Source organism: Athene noctua, chromosome 4 (genome assembly GCF_965140245.1).
Source record: "Athene noctua chromosome 4, bAthNoc1.hap1.1, whole genome shotgun sequence".
Lineage (NCBI taxonomy): Eukaryota > Metazoa > Chordata > Aves > Strigiformes > Strigidae > Athene > Athene noctua.
This window is the reverse complement of record NC_134040.1, coordinates 48,837,117-48,852,058: the sequence shown is the minus strand read 5'-3', so window position 1 is coordinate 48,852,058 and position 14,942 is coordinate 48,837,117.

The following is a 14,942-nucleotide window of genomic DNA, read 5'->3' as shown; positions in this document are numbered from 1 at the left end:
AGTTCTTTGTTACTAGAGATTCCATGTGTTTCAGTACTCATTCCACATTCAAAGTTCCTAAATTAAATTTATGTTTTGGGACAAGTGGATAAAATAGGGAGTTGGTGCTAGGACTCACTGAAGTCTCTTACCTCAGTTTTCAAGTGCACTGGTTATATGAGTGATTATAGCTGAGGAAGACAATTTTAGTAACAATTTTCTTGATGAATTAGCCTTCTTTCTTGATTGCAGATTGTCTGCAAACAGATTGCAATTTTAATGAACTTGTTTGCTATTTATAATAATTTTGTGCATAATATTTTTTTTCTGAGAATTGCTCTTGGTAGTAAGGTTTACTTAGTGATCCTGAGAGTGCTGAGAGCAAAGCCTTCCCATAAAACGTGCATGATAATCAAATAGAAGATGTGGGAACACAGTTGGAGCAAAATCACACAGAAGTCAGTGGGATGTTTGCATATCATTTTTCTCATTATTTGTTCAGCTGTAACAGTGAGTGAAAATCGACACCATCTGATAGCTCTTCGCTAGTCTCTGTTAAATGAGTCTGATGGGCTCCAGGGAGTTCCCAGCAGCCATATCCCCATCTCCTGGATCACCTCCACAGTTCATATTAATTGACAACCTCATTGCTGCTAGCTGCAGAGAGACCAAGCAGTGTGCCAGCTCTGGAGTCTGAACAGTGTTTTCATGCAGGATTTGGTGGTTCACAGAACTCACTGGGGAAATACTGCTGAAACAGCGCAGAAAGGTTTATGATACCACACTTCCTACTGTACCTGCTATTACATTCCTAAAAATATTCTGGTCTTCACTAATATTGGTAGGATATCTTTCATTGTTAGCCATTCCTCCACAGCCTCTGTAGTTTTACTTTGTTACCTAGCTATTTTCTAGACAGATCCGAACCACTGTCCCTTGTATTAGGAATCTTTGGTGTGGCTGGGGGAGGAGATACCCATGATTAGGGTAAACTAAATGCCCATGAAGGTTTCTATCCACTAGGACAGCAGACAGCACTGCTACCAACTTCGTAGCTAGCTTTGACTTAGCAAAGCTATTAAAGAAGTGAACAGACCATTCAGTTCTTGTCTGATCTTCCTCCTAAGGTTGCCAACGAAGACTGTGTTAGTAGTTGTATTTCTTATGACAGTTGCTTGTCTTGGTGTAATTAGGAAGAGATCACCAGCTTTGCAACAGAATAATGACCCTGTTTCTGCATTGCTGAAGGAGCTTTGATCTAGCTATCCTCGTGTGGGTGATCCTATAGCCAATTATCAATTTATTAAGCTATTGTGCTTCTTATTAAAAAATAATTTAAAAAATTGTAGTCACATATGATATTAGAGTTGCATCTCTCCAAAGGTACACTAGGAAACATTTTATTTTACTTCATTCATAATTTGGGCTGCCTTTATAAACAACATGAAGTGTAGGCTGGAAAGAGGCCAGGAGACCCATCTGCTAAAAAAAGAGGTATCTTTCTAATTACAGTCTAGGAGGCAGAGCCTGGGGATAATGACATACCTTTTCTCCTATGAATATTTTCATGAACTTTGCCTGTCTCAGGAGATTCCCTCAGTGCTAGATTGGGTCATTTGTGAATACACAAAAGGACAAAAGATGGGTGTATGTTCCAGTGTTACTGTAAAAGTCTGTATCTTCTCACCAATTAAGTAGTAAAAGGATTCTGCTCTAATTTACTGGCAAAACAGTTGCTGAAGGTCAGGGCATTTTTTTGTTCTGTGCAGGTGTGTATTTTAATGCTCTGCAAATTGGATCTGGGAAAGGAAGGTTCTTGCTTTGGTTGCTGTTTTAAAGCTTTCAGTAGCTGTCTACAGATTCAAAAAGTGTATTAAACCATTCTTCCTAGAGTGACGTATAAACAGGTGTATGGACACAGGTTTATACGTTTCTGATGTGTCTAGCTTAGTATGATCTCTTTGTCATAGCTTAGTTTTGGTTTTTAACTTGAAACAGTTTCATGGTTAAAGACAACGTGCATTTGAGCAGTGGAGTCTTTGTGCATGTTGGAAAAATAGTGTCAATGGAGCTATTTATTAAAAATAAATGAAAATGGGTATTGTGGTGCATATATTCAGGTTACCACGAAACAAATTTACAATAATACTTTTTTTTTGTTGTTCAGGACAGCAGAAATATTTGTAAAAATGCATGGTTGCATGAGTTTAATAAAAACTGCAACCGATATAACCTTGCAGTCCCACCCTCTGTGACCTCTTGTTTGTTGTAATTCTGACTGCCCTGATTCCCAGTGGTCATAAATATTCTACTACATTAGTGACACGAAAGAAATTCCCTTGTAGCATTTCACATAAAGATGAAGTTTCTTATTAATTTTGCATAAATAATCTTTCTCCTGATGATAAAAATTAAATGCAGTAACTCCTAAGCATTGTTATTTTGGGTGGCTTTGTTGGTTTCCTTCCTTTGTTACAGGACTAATAGATCAGTTAACTACAATGGTTCCTCCATGTATTCCTGTATTATTAGCAGCAGTTCTTTTAACTGCTTTGCATTTTCACTTGCAATTGATCATGCAGTGATCCGTTAGAACTCAATCCAAAATTTAAAAAGAATAATTTTTTAAAAAGGGTGATAGAGCCACAGCTGTCGCAAAGCAATTTCTAATCTTCATGTGCTAACGGATCAGATCCTCTAGATAGAGAATCAAAATAGCTAATCTGCCCTTGCACCTTGTGGCCTCCTGACACTTTCTGTGTTTCATTACTCTTTTATGTTTGTATCTGGTCCTGCAAGATTACTTACAGAAGTGTTTTGCCTCCTTATGAAAGGTTTCTGCCTTTTCACTCTTCATGTGAAGAACAATTATACCATTAGAGTATGAATAAAACAAGTGATGAAAAACACATTTCAGAGACCTACCCCGAACTTTTTATCACTGTAATGTTTGATAGAAGAATTGAAAGAATTTCCATTTCAACTCTAACTGTATAATTTTATTTTCATCTTTATTCCTCTGTGTGGTATAATGCTGTCACTTTATGTTCTTTTAAGTAATGTTTGCTTTGGTATTTTATAATACCGGATTTTCCGTTCTCTTATAACTTTGTCTCATTTCATCATTATGTTGCAAATGATTGTAGAGAAGAGGAGCTGTTCGATAGGAGTAGTTCTAAACTATCTTTAGCGCTTGCATTTTGAGGAAGTTGCTTTTTTTTCAAACATTATAGTTGACTTAATGATATAATACTATATGCAATTACATGTTTCCACTTGCAGAAATAATTAAAGGTGTTTTTTAAGTTATATGTAGGTGATAAATGGTGGTAAGACATAAACCAGATAACTACCTAGGGTAATATAATTAGCAGAAGGGTTCTCCTGTGTGAAGCCAGTGGCCTAGAGGGATTAGGGTTTTTCAGCTGGTCATATTCAATAGCCTTTAGTCAAGTAAGTAATTCTAGAAGTTTTGGGGTGTGTGTGTGTTCTTTTTTCTTCCTACAAATGGTATTCTGTGTTAATCAGATATGCAGCTTCAGACTCTCTACATTACAGAACTACAACCATTTATTGTTCATAAAGAAAATGAAGGAAATCATGTCTTTTGTGAGTTTTGTGCTGCCTGGTTCCTTTGCTGTCCTTATTGCAAAAATGTTTTCCATCTAAAAATGTTTTTCTACCTAAAGCATGGCAGCTCTGTCCAGTGATGGCCATAACAAGCTGGGTCAGTTTGTGTCCCTGTATCGAAGATGCCTGTTTACTGTAGCTGGAATGCCAAAAATTCTGCTACTCAGTTAAAGGGCTATTTGGATGTTTATAGTCATAACACTTGACAAGCAAGTTATTAGAAAAGAGTCCATGCTGCTGCTATGAGGTAGCATATTCTTTGGGGTATTAACGTCAGGATTGTAGATGTCCCTCTTGTACCGCAGGGACCTGAGGATTTCTGCAGTTCTGGACCACATCTAGATGAATGACTGAATGACACATCAATTGAAATAAGCAGTTATGTGCTGCTTCCTGAAACGCCTGAAAGAGCATGCCTCTTTGCTACTCATAACTGTTGTTCTTACCAGTTTTTATATCTATTTCTTAGAATTTTTATCCCTGGCCTCTTCAGAGGCCTGCTGCAGTTTTGTGCTGCTGTTGCAGTAAGAAGATGCTTGTCCTGTAATGAAATGAGCCTCTTTTCCTGTAGACCCTCAGTGTTACTGCAAACCTATTGGGAAACCTAGTTGGAAGCCTCTCTCCTGTTACTTAGCCTTAGTTTAGATATCTGCTGAAAACAGGATAAAGTAGAAGAAATAAATCACGTGTTCAAATAGGTCAGTTGCTTGTTGGTAGGAAACTTGTGTCGTCTTACAGAGACTTCTTAGAACTTACATGAAGATTTATTAGAAGTCAATCTTGCAAGTTGGTTACTATATATTTTTTTTTAAGTTGAATAATACCTCTTTATTTTACAATTGAATTGATGATCCATGAGACTTCAAATTGTCAATGTTCATAGACTAAAGCATTTAAGGAAAAAAATATGGTGATGTTACAACTTAATGAGATTCTTTCTTGTGTTACAAGTAGTCAAGTTACAGCTGATTGTTCCAGTCTGTAATCACAAAGGAAAGAGCCTATGACCATGGGTTAGATTAATTTTGTGGTTTGCAAAGTTCAGTTTGTGGATGTGAGGAAGGTGCGGGGACTTGATTTGCACGACTTTGTGTCTCGAGAGAGCGCCTTTGTCAACTAACTTCTCATCTCTGTGGGTCTGTAAAACAAACACAGTCTTAATTTTTTGTTATCTTAAGGGGCTGGGAATCTCTGACATAGCTTGTTTGTCATTTTCCATAGCCAGTACAGGAGACCAGATGCATCAGTTGCGTAAAGCAAACCAACAACCTCACTCAGCCGCCCCCCTGGTAATTCTAATTCAGGGGAAAATATTTCTGAATTGCAAAAAAGTGACTTAAAGTATGAGTTACACTGAAGAAGGCATTGGGTTGAATTCCCTGTTCTAATACTTTAGTGGAGTTGTGGGGTTTTTTAATAGGTGTACACAGTGAGTAAATCTATATATTGAAATGGAAATACAGAACAAAAATTTGTAGATATAGGAGAATTTACTTAGAACATTATGACTTACTCTTCCAGCTATAAAAACCCACCTCCTGAGCTTTTCAGTTGCTTAAAGAGCAAAACTGTATGATACTTCTAAATGCACAGCATCAGTAGAAAAAACGCAGCTCTGTTAAGCAATCTGTCAGCCTGGGAAAAATTCATCAGTAGAAAGTGCTTAGCTTTGTTCAACTTAGCTAGATTTTAATGAGACATGTTCCACTGTACACTTAGCTGTGCCATGAGGTGATTAGAAGGAAGCAGAAACAAGGTCAGGGAGCTCTCCATTTGTTTCCATTTGGCACAGTAGCACAGTCTAATATGTGAAAATTGAGCACAGATTTGACAGCCCTGAGAAAAAAGGTGTGTTAAAAGCAACATGGAATAGCTAGATTGAAGTATAAAAACTGACTACCCTACAACATACTGGTGCTTTATGTTGACCATTTTTTGGGTTAGTGTATGACAAAGTTTTAGTGCATGCTCCGATACTAATGTGTAAGGCAGACATAAAACTGTTTTTTGGTATTCTGCCTTATTATACTTCTGTTGGATAATGAAGAATTTGAGAAGAAAATATAATAAACATGCCTTTCTATTAGTTTTCAATCTCAGTGTATCACAAATCATCTCACTATGGCACTTGAGTCAGGTTTTGCAGTTATTAAGCTCCTAACTGTCATTCATTTCAACTCTCAATACAGTATGTGTGCTGGTACATATCCAATAAGCAGGAAGACAAGGGACTGAATTACAACCCAATAGTTTCTAATGATTTTGTAGCTGTGTGCATCTACTTTGAGTGATTTATAACACCTTAAAACATGACATCTGATACGCAGAGCAGACTGAATATTAAGAATGCCTCTGAATAATACCAGATATCTTTGAATTAATTTTGTGGTGTATTGTTTTATTAACATGGTTCAATAGTGTTAGTATTAATTAAAATGACAGAAAAAAACATATTATGTCACATCTGACCTTATTTTTGATTTTGCAAGGCCATCTTTGAATTTGCAGAAAATCCATGTGTCAGGAGTCTTTTTACAGGAAAGAAATCATACCCTCCTTGCCTTTCTCGTGGTCCTTCAGATACATTTACTACTATTTATAGAGTGAAAGAAATAAAGCCTAATGATTCTTTTTTTCACTGTGTGTAACTGTTCCTGAAGATGGCATTACACTTGCTTTTCTTGCAACAGATACTAGATTATGTCTGCTTTACAGTGAACTTGTTACACTACTGGCTCTTTGCCGAGGTCCATTTTGAAGAGAGTCATACCATTTTCCAAATCCAATATTCTTTCTATTGCTGTCTCAATCTCCTGAATCCCCTGGAAAAATACAGATAAGAGGACTCAGAGTTCTAAAGATAAGAGATTTAATTACTAATATTGTAGGAGCCTAGGCCATGGTTATTTGAAAGGAATGGCTGTGTCAAAACTTGTAATATCAGCAATTTTAAAACGTGTGGATGTTGTGTGGTATTAAAAATCTCCCTATAAATTGTAAGAAGCCATTCAAAGCACAGTTTCAATTTGCCTAGGAGAGTATATAACAGACTCTGGAACAAGCTTGGTAGTGTGTCAGATAATTCACAAGATTTTATTTCACATAACCACAGCTGAAGAAATAATCCAAACCAAATGTTTATAGTAACAAAGTTGGATTTAAGTATTGTTAATTACAGTTAGAAACACAAATCACTGTATACCAATGAATGGTTCTCTAGGCTTTCAGGAGGTTGGCTCCTACTATTTTCTTTGTTTCAGAGTAATGAACAAGTTCTGTGCAAAGCTGTAACGTACCAGTTTTCTCACCCAGGAGGAAGGTAGACATTTTCTGATAGGCTTCTAGAGTTTCTTCTACCTTCAGGCTGTGGCATGTAGCTCATCTCTGTTACCAGCAGGCTGCACCAGACGGGTTTCTGTTGAGAGGCACCTTATGTTTCTTTGCTTGGCCCTGTGCGAGCATGATGTATGCTTGGAAAAGTCGAATTGCACAAAGTGGACTGGATGAAAGCTGAGTAGAAAACTTGCTTTCCTGCAGGCTTGCAGGAAAAGCAAAGCATTGGAGGAGCAAGAGGGGAAGCTTGCTCCTCCTGTCAGTTAAGTTGTCCTGCTTTTTGGCTTAAGTTTTACTGTGCTCTTTCTCTTTATGTTACCATTGATTCTGGCCATGAAAGGGAAGGGGGAGCAACTGGCTGAGGAGTTGTCAGGGACTGTAGGTGTGCACAGCTGCCTTGGCCTTCAAGGGGAAGGTAGCAAAAAGATGGCACACATGTGCCCTGTGAAGGTATATATTTTTCTGTCCATAGATACCAAAAGAAAGTACCAGGATTTGTAGCTTGAGGAGGAATTTAACTGAACATCCAGAGACCATGAAGATGTAGACAAAAAGCACAAAGCAAACAAAATGGGTATAAGTTAAATAATGGGAGGCTCTCCATGCTTTCTGTATAGAAAATCTTCCTGCTTCCAACCTCAGAGACCTGATGGTGTGAGTTACTAGACGTAGTTGGCTTGGAAGAAATGTAAAACAGTTCAGAGAGGGGGACCAAGATGAACGATAATTATAAGTAGTGTTAGATAATATGTAGTGGCACTGCATAAAAACAATTTTACTATGTGGTCTTGTTTTTTGCAATTTGAAATATTGTCAATCTACTTTTTCCTATGCCGTACCTTTTTGTGTGCTGCTGTTTTATGGGTTTATTGTCACAAAAAACAATTCTGCTGTTCTCATTTTATTATCTCTGCAAAATTTCTTGGACTTGCATGGCTCTGACAAGCCTTTGAATTTTGGCATTAACTATGCATTATTAATATTCTCAAGCCTTTTGTTGTTCTGGATTATTTTGAACATTACCTTGCTCACTTTACAGTGATTTTTTTTTTTTTTTTTTTTTTCCTTTTAAGAGTTCTTAGGGTTGTGAACCCCTTGAAATAAAGATAGGGGAAGAGAGACCCTTCATGCTTGCAGAATAGTTATATTATTATTTTCACATGTATATAGTTAATATACAATTCAAAGAAAGACTCATTTCTGGGAAGCTTGAGCCAACTAAAGACATAACTACTCTTAGTTTACTTAATTCTCTGGGTAAAGAAGTCTAAGGCCATTCTTTTTATTGTGCATAAGGTTGACATGGAAACACACCAGGACTCTTGATACTTGGCTGTTAATATATACTGTGGAGTAGGGGGTTTCCTATGCATATCTTTTAATGGATTTTCATAGTATTGTTATTGTGATTTACTTCCTCTCTGCCTTGTCAGGCTTTGTTATCCATTGTGTAGTGCCCAGAATGCTTCCCTCAATCACCAGAAAGTGTTGATGAACTGCTGCAGTTGCCAAGTATAACCTGGAAACAGCAGGTTTGGCTCTGGGACAGCTCTGTGTGAGCTGCTCACCAGCAAAGCACCACTGTTGCTTTGGTGTAGAGGTCTTTGATATGGATCAACACCATGAAGCAGTGAGAGAATTCAGCTTTTAAGTAAAAATATTTTTCAAGTACCATTTTACTGCTTTATCCATGACAAGTATATTTGACTGTAGGTGTTAGTAGAAAGCCTGTCAGTCTCATTGACTGAGCCACTCTTGTGTCAGTAGCCAAAAGCAACAGCAAAATGAGAGGTACTGAAATTGAGGAATAAGTGGTTGGAATTTGTTATATACTCCACATCTCAGTGTCTGGTTTTAGTATGAATAAAAACTATTAGCAGCTTGTTCTCAGTTATCTTCTTAGGGAGGAAGGAGCCATGGCAAAACTTCTAGCATTCTGCAATGTATCCAGTTTGGACAATGCTTTAATATTTAGAAGCTGGAATAAGGAATTAATTTTGACTAGTTACTAATTTTACCAGAATTAATGAGTATTTCTAGTGTCAACTTAGTATTTCCTGGAATTGGACTAGGCTTGCATAGGTTTTCCCACTTCAGTTACCAATTAGAACGTAGACTATTTGGGTTTTCATGAGGCTACTTGAGTTAGAAGGTGCTGCTCAAATGAGTTATGGAATCTTTCTTGTAAACTATCAGAATCTAAAGGTAAATCAATAGCTATTGATTATGGCGTAGAGCCATAAGGCCATCGGTGGATAACAAAACTGAGAACATTAAAGATGTTCTCCGTTTACGGAAGGGATCTTTATGGCACATAGTTGTTCTGATGATCTCAGCTGCATGCTTCTGCTTTCTGAGCATGTTGGCTTTGGACTTCAAAGGAAAATTCAAAGTTAAATTAGCTTGAGCTCATACAAGACTAGAATGGATGAAATAATCTTACTTCTTTAGACACATTCCAAGGAAAAAGTTTTACATAAAGTTTGTTTACTACTAGAGTAATTATAAGAAAGTAAATTATATCCTTGACCTGTTTTTGTGTATCAGTGTAAATTTCAGTTATGCAGTACATAACATGCTGGCAGACTTTAATTGTCAAAGTTGTAGCTGAGAAGAGGCAAAGTACAGCTAAATCAATTTTCAGGTTATTTTCACATAACAAAAGAAGCCATCCTCTGACAACTGACATCACTAAGGATGGATTCAATTTGAAATGAGAGGAGTGTGTACTGCAGAATTCCTGCTTCCTTCTCCAGAGTTACTCTGTATTTCTGTGACAGCAAAACTTTGCCCTGTTTTTTTAACAGCATTTTCTTCCCTGTGTTCCCTGCAGCAACTCAGTGGAAAGAATACATAAAAAATGAAAGGAATAACATTAATGTGAATCTCTGATATCTTAAACTCAAGGAGTTCCCTATTAGTATGTAGATGTCACTCCAACGGAAATGAAAATTCACTGAAGAAATCTTTTGACCCAGAGTTGAATCTCATGTGAACCAAAACTGAATATACTGTATCACCCACTCAACTGTATTTTCAATGAGCCTTTTCAGTGAGGGAAATTAGAGTGGGAAGAGGAAACTGGGGGAAGGAAAAACAGGGTCCTATACACTTCCTGAACTTTTGTTTTGTTTTTTGTTTTTTTCTGCACAGTTCCTTAAAAGAGCCATAATCTTAGGGCAGGGTGGGGACAAGATAGTGTTTTTTTCCCTGTGGCAGAACTATGATATCTTTAACCACAAATAATACCTACAGGTAAACTATTTTCACCTTTCCTGATTTACTGCATTAAGTAATTAGTTGAATGGCCCCCAGAAAGTCAACTGGCTTAAACTGGTGGAGATTTGGTAGAGTCTGTGGCTCAACAGTTTCATATGGGTCCAGAAGTGAAAGAGACAGGAGGTCCCAGATTCTACCTCTTTCCTCGCTGTCCTGGGTGTGCAGGAGTTGGGCTTCTCCTGACCTGTATTGCTGTGTTGGTTCTGCTAGTCTCAGCCTTTGAAAATGACCCTGCAACATGCTGGTGTCTCAGCAGGATGTACTCGTGGGGCATCAAGCTAAATGAAGCACCGATGTTAAAATAACATCAAGATTCACTGACTTTGTGACAGATTTTATTCTTTTTCTACTTAAGTTCCAAGTTGAACAGCAGGCAGTTTCCTAGAAACAGTAATATGATGTTTATATGATTCATGTGACCACATGATTAGCTATGTAATTTATTATCTAAATTCCCTAAATATGGTATTGTGAATAGTAACCAATTAAAATAATCATAAACAGCAGTCTTGTATGAAGAAACAACGAATCCATCATGAGGTTTTAGTTTCTGTTAGATTTTTAGGTCATCTGAGTTATAGCATGCTGACACTAATAATACTACCATTGAATATTCTCATTACATTTTATAGTATAACACTGACATGGCTTTTGCTTGCCGGATGGCATTTTCCATATGAAAAAAACTAAAGGCGGTCCACTTTTTCCCTTAATGCATTTTCTTAGTAGTCGGAAGATTTAAAACGACTGCTAAAGTGCTGAGTTGTGATTTGAATGTTTATATATAGTTATAACTTAATAAGAGTGTAGCTGCTATCCTGAGAATACTGGCTACATTATCATTTCATAACTGCTCTCTTCAGGATTAGTCTTTAAACTTTTTTGCTTTGTAAACACCTCACTACTCCACCTGGATTTTTTTATCTGTTTTCTTTGTTCTTCCAACAAATCTTCCCATTCTTAACTTTTTGCTTTACCCCTGCTCCTGCTATGACTGTTGATGCTTTGGTTAGTCCTTGGTCCCAGCCTGCTCTTTTCCAGCTCCTGTGCTGTAGCTATGAGCCTCTCTGGTTGCCAGGCCAGTGGGGCCAGGTGGCTCCGGTGGGAAGCAGCTATCACTGCTACAGACCAGAGAGGTGCTATGCAGGTGCCCTGGCTGCCCTTCTGCCCTGACTCTGTGATTTTGGGCAGAGGTGGTTCCCTGTAAGATTCCCTCTTCGTGAACTCCAGCCCTGGTTCACCTTGCAAACAGAAAAATAGTAAAATACAGAACCTTTTAGTGTGTTCTGGTGACTTAACTAATTTCACCTCACATCTACATTATCAAGAAGTTTTTAGAATAATTCAGCTAAATTATATATTTAAAATCTTGGCCTCTCTCAGCTATATAGGGCATATCCAAAATGGGGTTTTATAATAATATTCCTGCATTTGTATGTTTATTTAGTTTGTGTTAGAGCTCAAGGCTTAACAGTTACTAAATTACTGACATCTTGAAAAAATAAAATGCGCAGAAAAAACATTTAAAAACCCGGGGAGACCCCATCTCTTCCCTTTAGATCTGTGCTCTCTGAGAAGTATATTCTGAAAATAGTGTGAAATCAGGCTCTCTGAGGCAGGGTTTTGGTTTGGTTATTTGCTTTAAACTCAAAAACTCCAGGCTAACATCACCATCCTGTGTTTGTTCCAAAAGGTCCAGTAAGTAGGACATTTATTGTCTTATTGCAAACAGAGAACTTCCGTAAAATAAATCTCGGGCTTCTGTCCAGTTAAAAAATTTTTTTCAAAGCTGTACGTCTATGAAGAAATTCAGATGAGCTCTATAGCTCTTATTTTATTACAGCTTAAGGTTTATGGTTGTAGGGAGTAAGACTTAGAAACCTACATCTGTTTCTTCCCTAACTAACAACAGATGGAGCTAAACTTGCACATGCATCTTCAAAGCTAAAAGCACAGAGCTATGCAGGTTTGCAGGAGCAAACTCTAAACATGCTTCCAGAATTAGGCAGTGTTTTTCATGCACAAAGTGAAATTATGTATGCGCTGCATTTCACAATATGTTCTCAGAACAAGAATGAAAAGTGTTTTTTCCTGAAAGGTTTTCATGTAAAAGGTTCTTATGAGTTTCTGCTTGTGGCTGTCAGCTTCAGAGAGATGCAGGTAGTATGGCACTTGAGCTCTGCCAGTGAAGAAAGGGGATTTGCATCTGATTTAAAGTAATACAGTACATAAAGGAATTGACACGGCTTTTGGGGGAAATTCACTGAGTAACGATATCTTGTCTGTATTTTTTAACATTAACACAACTAGTAGAATTTGGGACTACAAGAAAGCACCATGGAGCTGTAATCTGATGTAGTATGTAACGCAGGCTGTGGAGTGCAGTTGTGTGATGCTCACTGTGAGGCCAGTGATTTGTAATTGAAGAGGCACATGTCCTTTACATCATCATCTCATCACAACACAAACATATATGATATAGTTGACTGTTTCTCTTGCAATGTTTCAACTGCTAGTGACCTTTGCTGTTAACATATTTCCAGCCTGAATTTTTTCCAGCAGCAATTATATATGCTGTGCACGTATTCAATGATAAATTGCATAAGGAGCTGGGTTTGCTGGATTCTTAGTCAAAAAAATGCCAAATAACCTTTAATAGGAACAGTATGCCTCACTGTATTACAGAGGAATTGCTGAAGGTTTGAGTATCTTCCCTCACTAATTTATGTAAGTTCTTCTCTCTTTGCATGGATAAAACATGCTTTAGAAAACATTCAGTGGAATGCCTGATTATGGCACCAATAAGTAGACACTCCTTTCAGTGAAGCTCGAGGCAATGTCTGTCTTGGAAAACCTGACTTTGTAACCCTTGTTTGTTCAGTCAGGGGGTTCCAGAAATCAAGTTTACTATTTTGATCACATGACAGGCAGTGCACATACTGTCTTTTAAATCTGTGAACCTTTTGGTTACAGTGATTTAACCATTGCAAAATCTTTGTCTTTTACCTGTAAACAACAACAAATATTATAGAAGAATTAACTTTTTTCTTTGAGAGAAGGACATATGTGGAAATAACCATTCTAGAGTTGGTGCAAGATTTTCACAGCCAAGTACCTTGTGCTATAGATTGATTATTTTTACCATAGTGCTTAATTTAAATTGGTAAAAAATCCAATTAAAAAGAATCTGAAATGATTTGGTCACCTGCTGGCAAGTAAATTGTGATTTTAAAACCAAACAAATCCAGCCAACCACCCCCAACACTCCCAGATACAGAGTGGCTTTCTGGTCTGTGAGCGCACATTACTGGCTCATAGTCAGTTTTCCATCCACCAACACCCCCAAGTCCTTCTCTGCAGGCTGTCCTCAATCCACTCATTGCCCAGCCTTATGCTTGGGATCGCCCCAACCCATGTTTTGAAACATTTGCAGATGACTGCATGTTGAAAAGAGCAGGCATAACATTGGCCTGCAGGGCTGCTAGCCCAAGGAACCTAGACGGTTTGGAGGGGTGTGCTAATAGGAACCTCATGATATGCAAATTCTAAGTCCTGTTTTTGGGGTGGATTAAGCCCCTGTAGTGACAGAGGCCTGCCACTGCTAAGACAAGTGTGGCCAGCAGGTCGAGGGAGGGGATTCTCCTCCTCTACTCTGCTCTTGTGAGACTCAACCTGGAGTCTTGTGTCCAGTTCTGGGACCCCCAGCATAAGAAGGACATGGACCTGTTGGAGTGAGTCCAGAGGAGACCACAAAGATCAGGGGGCTGGAGCACCTCCCTTATGAGGACAGGCTGAGGGAGTTGGGGTTGTTCAGCCTGGAGAAGACAAGGCTCTGGGGAGACCTTATAGCGGCCTGAAAGGGGCTACAGGAAAGCTGGGGAGGGACTCTGCCTCAGCGGGTATAGGACTAGGATGAGGGGTAACAGTTTTAAACTGAGAGTGCAGATTTAGATAAGATATAAGGAAGAAATTCTTTCCTATGAGGGTGGTGAGACACTGGCACAGGTTGCCCAGAGCAGCTGTGGCTGCCCCCTCCCTCCCAAGGCCAGGTTGGACGGGGCTTTGAGCAACCTGGTCTAGTGGAAGGTGTCCCTGCCTGTGGCAGGGGGGTTGGAACTGGATGATCTTCAAGGCTCCTTCCAACCCAAACAATTATATGATTCTTTTTTTTTTTTCCTTTGTAGGTGTTTCACTTAGATTTTTTTTTTTGTAATTCAGCCTTAAGAAGATAGGCTAAGGGGAGACTGTATTATTGCCTTTATCTACTTAGTGAGGAAGAGGCAGAGCCAGACTCTTCTCAGAGGTGCATAGTGTTCAGACTAGGACAAGTGGCACTGGGCATGAGTTGCGACACAGCAAATCCTGATTATATATAGGGAGAAAATTTTTCACCATGAACAGTGATCAAGCATTGGGAAATTCTGCTCCAAGAGGCTGTGACTTTTCCATCCTTAGAGATGTTCGGTACTTGACTGGTACTGTCCTGAGCAGCCTGGCCAAATTTGATCTGTTTTGAGTGACACTGAGGTGAGCTCCACAAATCCCTTTAAACCTGACTTTATTCTACTGCTCTGGTTCCTTTGACTTGGGACCAAATTCCTTTTGCTTTTTCTTAGGACAGTGTTTTAATTTTCCTTTACCAGAACTGGTGGAATAACTAGTTTTAATGGATCTAGTATCTGGCTAGAGTTTTTAATGTCAGAGTTATACCAGTGAAATGA